Raw genomic sequence first — 12,998 nt, forward strand, 5'->3', positions numbered from 1 at the left:
TTCTCATGGTAACTGCAGGCATTAAAGACAATAAAGAAAGCAGACTTCAATGTATAAGCACTTTTACAAGCCGATAGCATCCCATCTAATTGAGTATTATGTTTGAGTTAGCTATTGAACAACTAAAGCAGATATCAAGGGGAAAATTAACATATGAATCTACATTTGAGGAAGAGATCAGGGCGGGAGATGATAGAGATAGAGATAGAGATAGAGATAGAGATAGATAGAGATAGAGATAGAGATAGAGATAGAGATAGAGATAGAGATAGAGATAGAGATAGAGATTTGGAGGCCACAGACATATGAATTCTATTTATAGCCAGATGACTGGATAAAACTCACATTGGAAGGAATGTAAAAAGAGTAGAGAAGAGGGCCTGACTGGGTCTTAGTAAACTCTAATATTTAGAGGTTGAGCAGGGGGAAAAAGAGGCCAAAGGGGACTCACAGTAACCAACAAAGTAGGAAGGAAACCAAGAGAATGTGGTATTATGGAAGCCCCCAGAGGAAAGGGGGATTTCAAGAGAGAAGAACAGTTGGATTGTGCTGAGTTCCGAGATGTCACACTCTAACCCTTTTGGACTGGTAGAGCTCCATCTGTTCCAGAGCCAGCACGCTGTAAAGCGTACTCAAGTTACTGAACTTTTTTTTCCTCTGTCTCACATCTCCAGGCCATGCTCTCCTTGCCTCTGCAGCTTCACCTACATTGCAACCTCCACCAAAAACACTCCTCCCTCCATCACCCCTCTCCAACCTCTGCTTCTCCAGATCTGGCGGAGGGGCCACTTCCACGTGCCTTGGAAGAACGCTGTGCTACCCTATTATATTATTCTGTTCAGGCTGCCATAAAGAATACTACAGACTGGGAGGCTTAACCCTCAGATGTTTATTTTTCTCACAGTTCTGGAGGCTAGAAGTACAATATCAAAGTACCATTGCAGAGGCCTCTCTCCTTGGCTTATAGATAGCTGCCTCTTTGCTGTGTCTTCACATGGCCTTTTCTCTGTGCAAGTACCCAGAACTCTCTGGTGTCTCTTCTCTTAAGGACACCAGTCCTGTTGGATTAGGGCCCCATCCTTATAACCTCATTTAACTTTAATTACCTCCTTAAAGGCCCTATCTCAAATACAGTCATGTTGAGGGTTAGGGCTTCAGCACAAAATTAGGGGGAACACAATCCAGTCCATCAAAGCATTTATTGGATGATAACTTCTATAGTCCCCATTTGGCTATAAGTGCCATGAGGCCAAGCCCCAGCAATATGTATATTTTGTTTTCTGTTCTCTTCAGCATGTAGCACAGTGCCTAACAGTGCTAAAATAAACATTTACACTTACAAATAAATAAGAACTTCAATGCAGGATTCATGTCTGCTACAGCATCTGACTAACCAACATAGGTAGCCAAGACTGTACCCCAAGGAAATCCTCCCAGGAGTACCCCATTTTCAGCAGGTGGTAAAATCTCACCTATTTGAGATAAATGGAAGGAAGCCTATTGTAAGTTAGTAAGAAATTACAGAATTTTGAAAGAAGTTTTGGTAGTTTCAAGTAATATGTAAAAATTATCTGTCATATCTGAGCTACTGCTTTGTGATTTGTCCACTAATTGTTTGCCTTCAAACAAAATGTTAAAATAGTTTAAAATGTGATGAAAGTCCTTTTTTAAGTAAATGTTGCAATCATCCTGAAAATGAGTTCCTACTATCCCTTTGTTAAGCAAATTCTACTTGCTACACAAGGGCAAAGGTAAACTTTAACCCAGCCTCCAGAAAACACCAAGTCCCTGTTCTGGATTCCTAAGGTCCCACACTTTAGGACAGGTGAAAAGCGGGTTGGGGCTCAGAATTGCATTATTTTAAAACTCTATGTCTTTGCTATATAATTTCAAAATAGCAAGTTTGACTTATAGGTATTAAAATACTATATTTAGAAATAGGAAGTCAGCAACAACATATACACTCTTCTCCTTCCTCCTCCCGAGGATCACACACAGAGATTTTTTACAGATACAAGATGCTTTGGAAATATAGAAACTACCTTTTTTTAGGCATTTGATTTCTAGGTTTTCCTAAACTCTAAAATGTGTTAGGAAGAAAAAAACCTCTTTTAACAGGTTTCCAACTGTTCAGAGGTGTTAACCCTTCAAGGCTGCCTTTCTTCTTTTTAAATAGAGTGCATTTAAGGGAAAAGCTGACTTGGGATGTAATTGCCTACTTCCAGTTAGAGCGTCACAGTGCTCAGCTCCCTGAGGGTTCCAGCTTCCTCTGTAGCTGGATTAAGTGGCTATTATCCCAGTGGTAGCCCCAGTGAGACTCAGTGACATGTGACAAACAAGCTGACACAGACAGTACTAACAATAACACAAGAACAGACACACCCTGGCCTGTTCCTCTTCCAACCCTCGGCGGTGTCAAGTAGAAAAATAATTTGAAGAGGCAGCACAGACAATAGCTCTGGCTTCAGGAATCACTGCAAGAAGCCAATTTGCTAAACAACTGTATAGTGTAGCAGGGAAGGGGGGCAGATGCTGGGAAAGTAATAGTAAATGCAGATAATTATTTCATTTTAGCACAGCCAGAAGCAGCATTAATTCCCCTTTTTAGCTCTTGGCATAAATGCAGATACGTGGATATTTTCTATTACATCAGTGAGTCCTTGTGATATTATAGAGAGGAACAGTCTGGCCCAGAGATTTGAAGAGAGCTCCTAGAATCAGTAATACCCCAAAGTAATAACACCCAATGGATGCTGTGTCATTGGCTAGTTTAGGTGTGGCCCCTTTCCTCAGCTTTACTGATATGGTTCCCCAGAGGAAAATCCCCCAGCAAAAGCCCTTTTAGATAAAGATGTCTCTCTTTGGTGACCAGGCAGTTCTCTAAAGTAGCTATAGCCTACAGGCCCTGAATTATAAAAAGAGGCATCAATTTTGTCACAATGCAGAGTTTTAATGTAGTAAGAGGGCCCCATGTTTGAATGGAAAGAGTGTGAAGACTTTGGGGGATGCCACTGGAAGGGTTTGGTGGTCATGTGTGTAAGGCTGTCTCTTAAACGTGTGGCAGTGCCTGGGAAGGGCCAAGCTGGCCCCTAAAGGCAGATCTCTTTGGGCCCCTCTGCGACAAGACTGCACATTCTAGTGCTGGCTGTAACCCACTGATAGAACTGCCATTCCGTGCCCTGGGGGGTACGGACAACCTCAGGCTCCTCGGGCACGCCCGGGCTGCCTGGGTACCATCAAAGTGCACAGATGAACGGGCATGCTCGCACACACGCATGCACACACGCACACACGCCAGCCTTCACTGTGCACTGATCCAGGTCGGTAAAAACAGCAGTCCTTGCTCTCCTCCTTCAGTCTCACTGGGTCCAGAGGTTGAAGAGGTTATTAAGCTTATTTTGATTTTGTTCAGATCTGATATCAGAATTCTCTAGTGAGGAGCCTGCTCATCTCTTCTGAAATAGTATGTTGGCCTTTAGCTAGACTACGCTCACAAATGGCCCTAGGGCTGACTTGCTTTCCTCTTTTCACTAATTTGGCTCTCAGTTTATTCATCTGTGGAGTGGGAAGATAATGACCTACTCACAGAAATGCTATGAGGCCCCAATGAGAGGAAACAATATATGTGATAGTGCTTTATAAACTGGGAGGGGGAAAAGTGAGTCATTACTAAGATCCATTGATCAGTAGCAAAATGTGTGCAAGTCAGTCTAAGAAGGGGATTCTGGGAGCACGCATTCTTAGGTACTTTTTAGCTATGTGAACTTTAGCAAGTTAATTAACTTCTTAGAACCTTAATTTTCTTACCTATAAAATTAGGAAAACTATCTGTTTTTACAAAGCTCTTATAAGAATTAAATATACATGCTCTTACACTGACCATGATGCCAGACATCTAGTGGGTGCTTTTAAAACAGTAGTTATGGCTGTTGTTAACCCAGGAGACCTTTGGGCAAATGGAACAGTTCTTTCTTCCCTAAATTGCTGAAGTGCTCTTTCTTGCGCAACAATTGAATCCTTACCTCAGTTATTGTTGAGTGTGCAAGGGTGTGGCTAATGAGACTGATATCTGAGGCATGTAAATAATTCATGGACTGCACTTTGAACAGTTGCTTGAATTTATATAAGAGTTAGTATTTCAATTTGCTTGACTAAAAGAGCAAAGATACCAAGAAACTTAAAAAACAAACAAAGCAAACCCCAACAACTAATTAATCTTCCTAGTACACAGTTTGGTAAATTTGCTCTCAATTTAGCCAGAAGTTGGTTTTTGGTTTTTTTTTTTACTTGTAGGAGAACAGAAAAAAATTACATATTAGGCCTACCAAATAATAAACTGTAAATTTCACTTTTTACATCTATAAAGGAAAAGTTACCTTAATGCCTTCTGGTAAATAAGATAGCTTTCAGAGCCATTTTACGGTCTGTTGAGAGAATAAAAAGAGAGAGAAACATCAGAAAGAAGTGATGAAATAAAAGGGAATAGTCTTCCATAAGATAACAATCCCATCTGAAGGTGTGGTGGAATACAGCCCTGTTGCACGTCTGCAACCCAAGCCTACACGAGGGTCTCTTCTATTGTCACTCTTCTCACAGGAGTAACTTGAGACAGAATTGTCACAACTGCACAAGTGCAGAGATAAAGGAGTTATGTACATTTCCACTGTCACTGAGCACCCAAGAAGCTTGTGGGTCCTGGATCCAGAGTCAGCCATGGCTGGACTGGCACTGGATTCAATTATATTCCCCAAAGAAAAGACGAGTTAGTTTTGAGGTGAAACAGCAGGAACCAAGGAGGCAGAAATTAGAGTTGTAATGGACTGAAAAAACCTCTGTGTATCTCATCCATTTCCTATAGTCAGAGCCCCCCTCCCTCTTTCCCTCTCTCTCTCTCTCTCTCACACACACACACTAAAAGGTGGTATCCACTCACTCCTGCCAGGATAGTCCTATTTGGATGATATTTCTGTAGCCCAGGTAACATGACAACGCAGGGACAAAACTTGTTGGTCAGTTGGTCATCAGCTGTAACTGTATCTCTGGATGGGGTACTGCCAGGCTTTGTCCAGGAACCTAGTGACCTGACACCCAGTTCGGGAGTTTCTATTTTAACAACCCTGAATAGAGCTTTTATATTTGTCACTCTGCAAAAAAGCACATTGAAAAGACCAAAAACACTGCAGAGACTGCTAACAGATCTTCCCTCCCACGCCGGCCCTGATCACTCTGAATGGCTCAGAGACCATTGGCAGCGTGGAAGCATGGTGAGCCATTGGGGGTGCCCACAGGGGGCTCTGGAAGCGGGAGCAGTGGGACACAGATAATGTACTTTGAGCTACAGCTGTGTTAAATAGACATGCACAAAACAATCACAAATGTTTGACACCTGAGTTGCTGTCACCTAGGAATCCTCATGTGCAGTGTGATGGTCTCTGGGTCTCAGCCACCCCTCGGGACGCACGCCCACCCTGCCTCCAGAATGACATTGCCTGGAGGATTTTCTCACACTGATCCTGCAAGAGTTTGAATTTCTGTGCTACCTCATTTGCTGCTATAATTTCCCGTCTCTCTCTGAGCCTTCGTATTTGCGTAATCCTGCCTGAGTTATACTGCTAGGTTGGAGAATATCTCTGGCTAGTTAGCAGTACCAATAACCTTTTTACAAAATCTCACACACTTGGTGCTTGATATCTTCCACTGAGGTTCACCTGGCTCAGTTTATCCTGTGCAGCCCTACACCCATGAGGTATGCTAATCTGCCCCTAACTAACTCGGCTCCTGTTTGCATCCATTTCTCAAAGTGGTAATTGTTGTTTGATAGCTGCCCCCTTAAAATAAGCCTAAGGTCTTCAGGTCCTTTAAGACCACAAACTAGCCCAAATAACTGTCAAGTCAATGACCTGACTACAGATCAATGTCCCCAGGCTGCAATGACTACAGCAGGCATCCTGGCCATCGACTCTCTGTGTCTTATTGTTTCAGTTCTGCCTCCCAGGAGGGGCTCCCCCACACTGCGGAGCAGGAAAGTCTAGTTTCTGGGCACATTGCCAATAGCAGGCCGTAAGAAACTGACCCATTTCAAGAACTTCCCCTTCTTAATTAAAATTACTGCCACCTTTGCAGAAAAACCCCCTCTGAGCCTTCAAGTCCTTTTTACACTCCTGCCTCCCTTTGGGTAGAAAACAGACAACAGTGTCAATCCCATTTTAGGGCACCCACAAGTGCAAGGAGGCAAAGAGGAGACAGAAAAGGGATGTGACCGATGCTGAAAATATCTCCCCTGGTGTCAAACCTGCGCTTGCTTTCCGTCAGCTGTGCCTCTGTTTGGTCTCTGGTGCCAGCCCCACGCTTGCCCAGGCACACAGGGGGCCCCGAAACCCTTCATCACAACGCGGAGAAAGTAGACGGAGCTTGTTAGCTTGAAGCAAGAGAATCGAAAATACAACTGTTTTGTGGCATTTATCTGTCCCTTTATATAGGTCTGGCTACTTGGGTACACTCTGTCAGACTCTTCCTGGATGTCCTAATATACTTATAATGACAGCAAGGATCTGATAGTCCCATCATTGCTGCCACACACACAAAAGATAAAAAAAAAAAATCATGGAAATTCATGAACACAAAATAGGTTATCAAGTAAAAATTAAGAACACAGTGAATGCACTTCTAGCCATTTGGCAGATATCATGAAGGGTAGCTCCTGGGCTCTGGAATGAAATTTAGATTGATAAACCACTGTCAGGACGGAAGAGAAAGACGGGCAATTAATCTGACTCAGGGAGAAAAGAAGGTATGTTTCTTACATTACGTAGATTTACCTTCAGTCTTCCATGTGGGAAAAATAATATTTTGCTTTTCTTGCATTTTTCAGCCGCTTATGACAAGCACATAGTCTCAAGTTCCCATGATTGGATTAAACCACTATAAATAGACTCATTGACTCTTTTAGAGACTGGCACTCAGATTCAGAATTTCCTCTCTCCTCCCTGATATTAAAATATTTTTTAAAAAGAAGAAAAAGAAAAACCCACAACAACAAAAAAAAGCCTTGCTATGCTTTTTTGGTTTGTGAATTAAAGTTTCTCTTTTACATGATTTCCATGCCAAGTGATGAAGGTCTACAGGTAGAGAAAGGAGGCAGAATTGTGTGTCATTTGTTAAAGCAAACAGAAGCCCTGGGCTAAATGCAACCCCAGGAGCCAATCAATAATTCCAAGCACCAGTGGGCAGCAAACATAAATTTGATAATCTGAGAGACTTCTAACAACTGGCCTGTTTAAATCCATTTACAGTGTGCTTCGCTGTGCTAAAATCATATACCTTATTCAGGATGCTCATCAGATCTTCAAAAGAGAGGTTTATGTATCTCTTATCCTCTCAGAGGAAGGAGATAGGTGTGGGCTCGTTGGAAGGGTAACCTGCCTTAAATTATGCAGATGGCTGCTTGAACACATTGTTCTTAGGGGAAGGAACTAAACAAAAATACCAGCTTATTGTAGCCTGTTTCTAATGGGCCTCAATCCGATTTTAAGGGAAAAATGGGATCCATCAGAGACAAAGCTATTAGACCAGAATCAATACCTTGAAACGTGAATTTTAATAAAGGGGGGTATGCCATCTCTCTCAATTGGTAATGGACATTATTTTTCCTTTTAGGGACTAAATTTTTACTGCTTCCATTTGATAATCTTTACGTTTGGAAGCATTATTAATTTATATTTCATTATAATTGATGTACAGTATTATATTAATTTCAGGTATACAACATAGTGATTCAACATTTATATACTTTACAAAGTGATCACCACAGTAAGCCTAGTAACCATCTATGACCATACAGTTATTACAATACTATATACTCTATTTACACTATTTTATAACTAAAAGTTTACATTTCTTAATCCCCTTCGCCTTTTTCACCCATTCCCTCAACCCCCTCCCCTCTGGTAGCCATTAGTTTGTCTGTATCCACAAGTTTGTTTCTGTTCCATTTTGTTCATTCGTTTGTTTTGCTTGTTACACTCCACATATAAGTGAAATCATATGGTATATGTCTTTCTCTGTCCAACTTATTTCACTTAACATAATATTTTCTAGGTCCACCCATTTTGCCACAAATCACAAAATGTCATTCATTTTGTGGCTGAGTGAAATTCCGTTGCATGTATGCACCACATCTTCTTTATCACCATCAACGGACACCCAAGGAGCTTCCATATCTGGCCTGTTGTAAACAGTCCTGCGGTGAACTAGGGGTACACATATCTTTTTGAGTTGTTGTTTTGTTTTTGGGGGGTAGGGGAAGAATATATATCCAGAAGTGGAATGACTGGGTCATATGGCAATTCTGTTTTTAATTTTTGGTTTTTTTGAGAAAACTCCATACCGTTTTTCATACTGGCTGCACTAATTTAAAAATCCCAACAGTGCGCATGGGGCTCCTTTCCCCACATCCTTGCCAATACTTGTTATTGGTTACCTGTTTCATAATAGCCATTCTGACAGGTGTGAGGTGATACCTTATTGTGGTTTAATTTGCATTTCCCTGATGCTTAGCGATGCTGAGCATCTTTACATGTGTCTGTTGACCATCTGTGTATCTTTTTTGGAGAAATGTCTATTCAGGCCCTCTGCCCAGTTTTTAATTGGATTGTTTATTTTTTGATGTTGTTATATGTATTTATTTTGGATATTAACCCCATATCAGATATATCATTTGCAAATATCTTTCATTCAGTAGGTCGCCTTTTCTTTTTGCTGATGGCTTCATTATCTGTACAAAAACTTTTGGTTTGATATGACCTTATTTGTTTATTTTTGCTTTTGTTGCCCTTTACCAAGGAGACACAACCAAAAAATTTATATATTGCTAAAACCAGTGTCAGAGAGTTTACTGCCTATATTTTCTTCTAGGAGTTTTATGGTTTCAGGGTTTACATTTAAGTCTTTAATCCATTTTGAGTTTATTTTTGTATATGGCATAAGAAAATGGTCTAGTTTTTATTTTTATTTTTATTTTTTCATATATCTGTCCAGTTTTCTCAGCAACATTTATTAAAGAGGCTGTTTTCTCCCATTGTATATTCTTTGTTCCTTTGTTGTAAATTAATTGGCCACATAAACCTGGGTTTATTTCTCCGTTATCTATTCTGTTCCATTGATCTATGTGTCTGTTTTTGTGCTAGCACCATACAGTTTGAATTATGATAGTCTGCAGTATAGTTTCAAATCAGGGAGAGTGATACTTGCAAATTTGTTCTTTTTTCTTAAGATTTCTTTGGCTATTGAGGGTCTTTTATGGCTCCATATAAATTTTAGAAATATTTTCTCTAGTTCTGTGAATGATGCCATTGGTTTTTTAATAGGGGTTACATTAAATCTGTGGGAAATAAGCCTGTAGAAGTGGTTGAAAAATAAATATGATACCTTCCATCTAGGGCTCATCCTCACACACTCCGCATAGTTTTAAAAGTCTTGGTTACTCAGAGGTTCTCATAAATCTTGTGTATTGAGTACCTGCCCCCAGTGTTCTCTTTTAAGACCTTCTGCTCTGTTCCTAAGTAATGAAGAGTCATTATCCCACGTTCACTCCAGTCATCATTACTGGGGTTCTATCTTCAAGTCTCTCTTAGTATTTGTTCCTGTGGCAGCACTGGATTAAACTTTCTTAAATTTACTTGTAAATGTCAGGCACTCAAAAAGCTATTTAAGTAGGTCTAACCTTTAACAAATACACTCGCCATGATCTAGAAAATGAACAAGAAATACCGTAATAGCTAAAATTTTGCCAGCTAGAAAAAGTTTGCTTATAACGTCCAACATAAGGTTGTTAACCAATTGAGAATATTTCTTAAAAGAATAGTGTTGATGCTAGAAAGTATATAAAAAATTGTACAACCCTTCATTCCTTAGATGAGTAAACTGAGGCATAAAGAAGTTAAGTGACATAGAAAATAGTATGGAGATTCCTCAAAAAATTTAAAATGAAACTGCCATATGACCCAATGATTCCATTTCTGGGCATATATTCAAAGAAATGCAGAACACTAATTCAAAAAAAATATGCACCTCTATGTTCATCATAGCATTACTTACAATAGCCAAGGCATGCAAGCAACCCAAGTTCCCATCAACAGATGAGTGGGTAAAAAAGTTATGGTATATATATATATATATATATATATATATATATATATATATACACACACACACACACACACAATGGAATATTACTTGGCCATAAAAAAGAACAAAATCTTACTATTTGCAACAGCATGGTGGATCTAGGGGTGTAAGTGAAGTAAGTCAGACAGAGAAAGACAAATACCATATTGTTTCACTTATATGTGGAATCTAAAGAATAAAATAAAGGAACAAACAAAATAGATACAGATCCATAGATACAGAAAACAGACTGATGGTTGACAGAGGGGAGAGGGTTGGGTGACTGGGTGAAATATGTGAAGAGATTGAAAAATACTAATTGGTAGTTACAAAATAGTCATGGGGATGTAAAGTACAGAGAATATAGTCAATAATATTGTAATAGTTATGTATGGTGCCGGGTCAGTACTGGAAATATCGGGGGGAATACTTCGTAAAGTATATGATTGTCTAACCACTACGCTGTACACCTGAAACTAATACAACATAATATTGTATGTAAACTGTAATTGAAAAATAAAATTTAAATTAAAAAAAGAGGGTAAGTGACTTGCTCAGAAAAATTATACTCCAAAATTCCTTTTATAGTAATAATATTATTTAATAAAAGTATAGAGCTTAAGTCCCTATATACAATTTCTCAACAAGCCTGTGACTCTCGTCAGGGTGAAAACCACACTGCAATTGGGGGTCCTTTCTGCTGAGGATGCTATTACTCTCCTTAATTTAGGTGTGATGGTTGGGGGAGTGGGCAGAGACGGCCCACAAATGGTCACAGGGTGGGATTTTCCTGCTGTGTAAAGAGAACTTGTAGACTCAAGAGAAGGATTCCTCCCAGATGAAGCTTTTCTGGAAAATTCTACTTTAATCCATCATCAGAGAGAGAAAGTAGAGACAGGCCCAGTCTTAAAGTATAACAGTTTTTAACTACTCCTTGGTTTGCTCATCCTGCATCTGGAAGGAGATAGCTGTGGAGTCAGCTAACAAACTTAGTTTTGCTTAAAACAGTTCCTGTTTCAGCCTTTGTGATTTCCTGGTTCTTCCAGGACTTGGGGAGGGCTTCAGGGAGAAGGGAGGCAAAAGAGCAGAGCATGAAATTTTGCTGGGGCACTGAGACACGGAGAGAGCAGGAGTGCTGCCATGATCACTCTCTCCCACCACCCCCCTCAGGGCCCACAAGGCCCCCTGGCTTTCTAATTTACAGTCGTCCATCCAGAGACATTCCTAGGAAGGCACAACACCCTCCCCCCAATTATTTCTATTTTTCTTGCATTCCCAACAACTCCATAGAAGAACAGGCTTTCATTGTAAGAGTGGAAGATAAGATCTTGAAATATTAATCATTGTGTTTCCTTGCTTTCCAGCACTTCCTGACCTTTCTCCTAGTGGGCAGATGTGTCTACTTTGCCTGCAGAAAAATTAGAGTTGTTATGACTGGAAAGCTGAGAGACAGGAAAGGTTATTTTCAGACGTTTTATTTCCACTCAAGGCAGATCAGAGAGTTTATGCTGAAACAAAGATTTGCAAGTGGCCAGCACCAGGAGGCCTGTTGGAGGTCTGGTGGCTCAAGTCAAGAGTACACTTGCCCCTCCCCCTCACTTGTTTTTCTCTTTTGGGGCCGGGCAGGGTCCTCCCGTGACACATTCCCATGTACGACGCCAGATGATCCCCCGTGATGTGAGAAGTTGCTGAGCCCGTCTGAACTGCCCCCTGTGGACAACCCCTTTGTTGATAGTCCAGCAACACTTATGAAGCTGAACACCTTGACCCTCAGGAGGCGGTGATGGTGAAGGGAAAATCCCTTCACCTTAGTACCTGAATGGACTGGAGGGGTGGGGTGGGGGAATTTAGCCCACAACACAGCAAACAGTAGTGTTTCTAGAAGGACAAAATATTTTGAAACACTTTAAAAAAAGTTTCTGATGCCAGCCTTTCTAAATACCTAAGGATTCTGTGGAGATGCTTGCTACGTGGATTGTGCCCCCGGGATGCTGGTGGTGTTTATTGCTGGCGTCCATTAATAGCCTGTGCCAAGCTAGCACTGTGCACTTTCAAAACATTATTTCATTTCATCTTCACAACAACCCAAAGAAGAATATATTATTTTATGGTAGAAGAAAGAGAGACTCCAATGCTTCTGACCTTGACCATTAGAACACACTGCCTCTTGACAAGACTGCATGACACAGAACAAGGATAATACATTTCTCCAAATGTTCTACTTCTTAAAATATATCTTTTTATGATGAATTCTATTTTAAATAAATATAGGAAACTACATTTTCCATTGGAACTTGAAAGTTTCTTTGTTAAGTAAAGTAAAAAATCAACCTACAAAGACCCAGCTCCCAAGTTGGCTAATATGCTAAGTTAATACAAATTTATACAAAGAAGTGTCTCCTTGGTCACTCAAACAACAGCTTAAGAACCAAAAATATTACTTTAAGGAACTAGTCAATGACCAGCAGCCTTGGGTCTTAACTGTCCTTTAGGAGCATGGTGGTCCTGCCAGCTTGTCCCCCATAGTGAGCTGACCCCTGCTCCCTTCCCTAGGCACCCCCTTCAGGAGCCCAGAGGGGCAGTAAGCTTTTGGGGAGCTTTGCCAATGGCAAGAGAGTCAAAAAGGAGATAGGTTCTTTGTTAGTATTCAAGTCCTGTTCTTACCAAGAGAACTCGCTGGGGAATTCCCATTACATATCATAGTTGAAGAGGGCAGGCCTCCCTGTGACCCCTCCCCATCTCAACACAGTTTAGTGCAGCAGAATGAATGGGTAAATAGTCTGACCAGCTCTTGAGGTTGATTTTAGTAGATTGAGGATATATGCAAATTAGGT

The sequence above is a fragment of the Miniopterus schreibersii genome (assembly GCF_964146895.1).
Source record: "Miniopterus schreibersii genome assembly, chromosome: 2".
In the NCBI taxonomy this organism is placed as follows: Eukaryota; Metazoa; Chordata; class Mammalia; order Chiroptera; family Miniopteridae; genus Miniopterus; species Miniopterus schreibersii.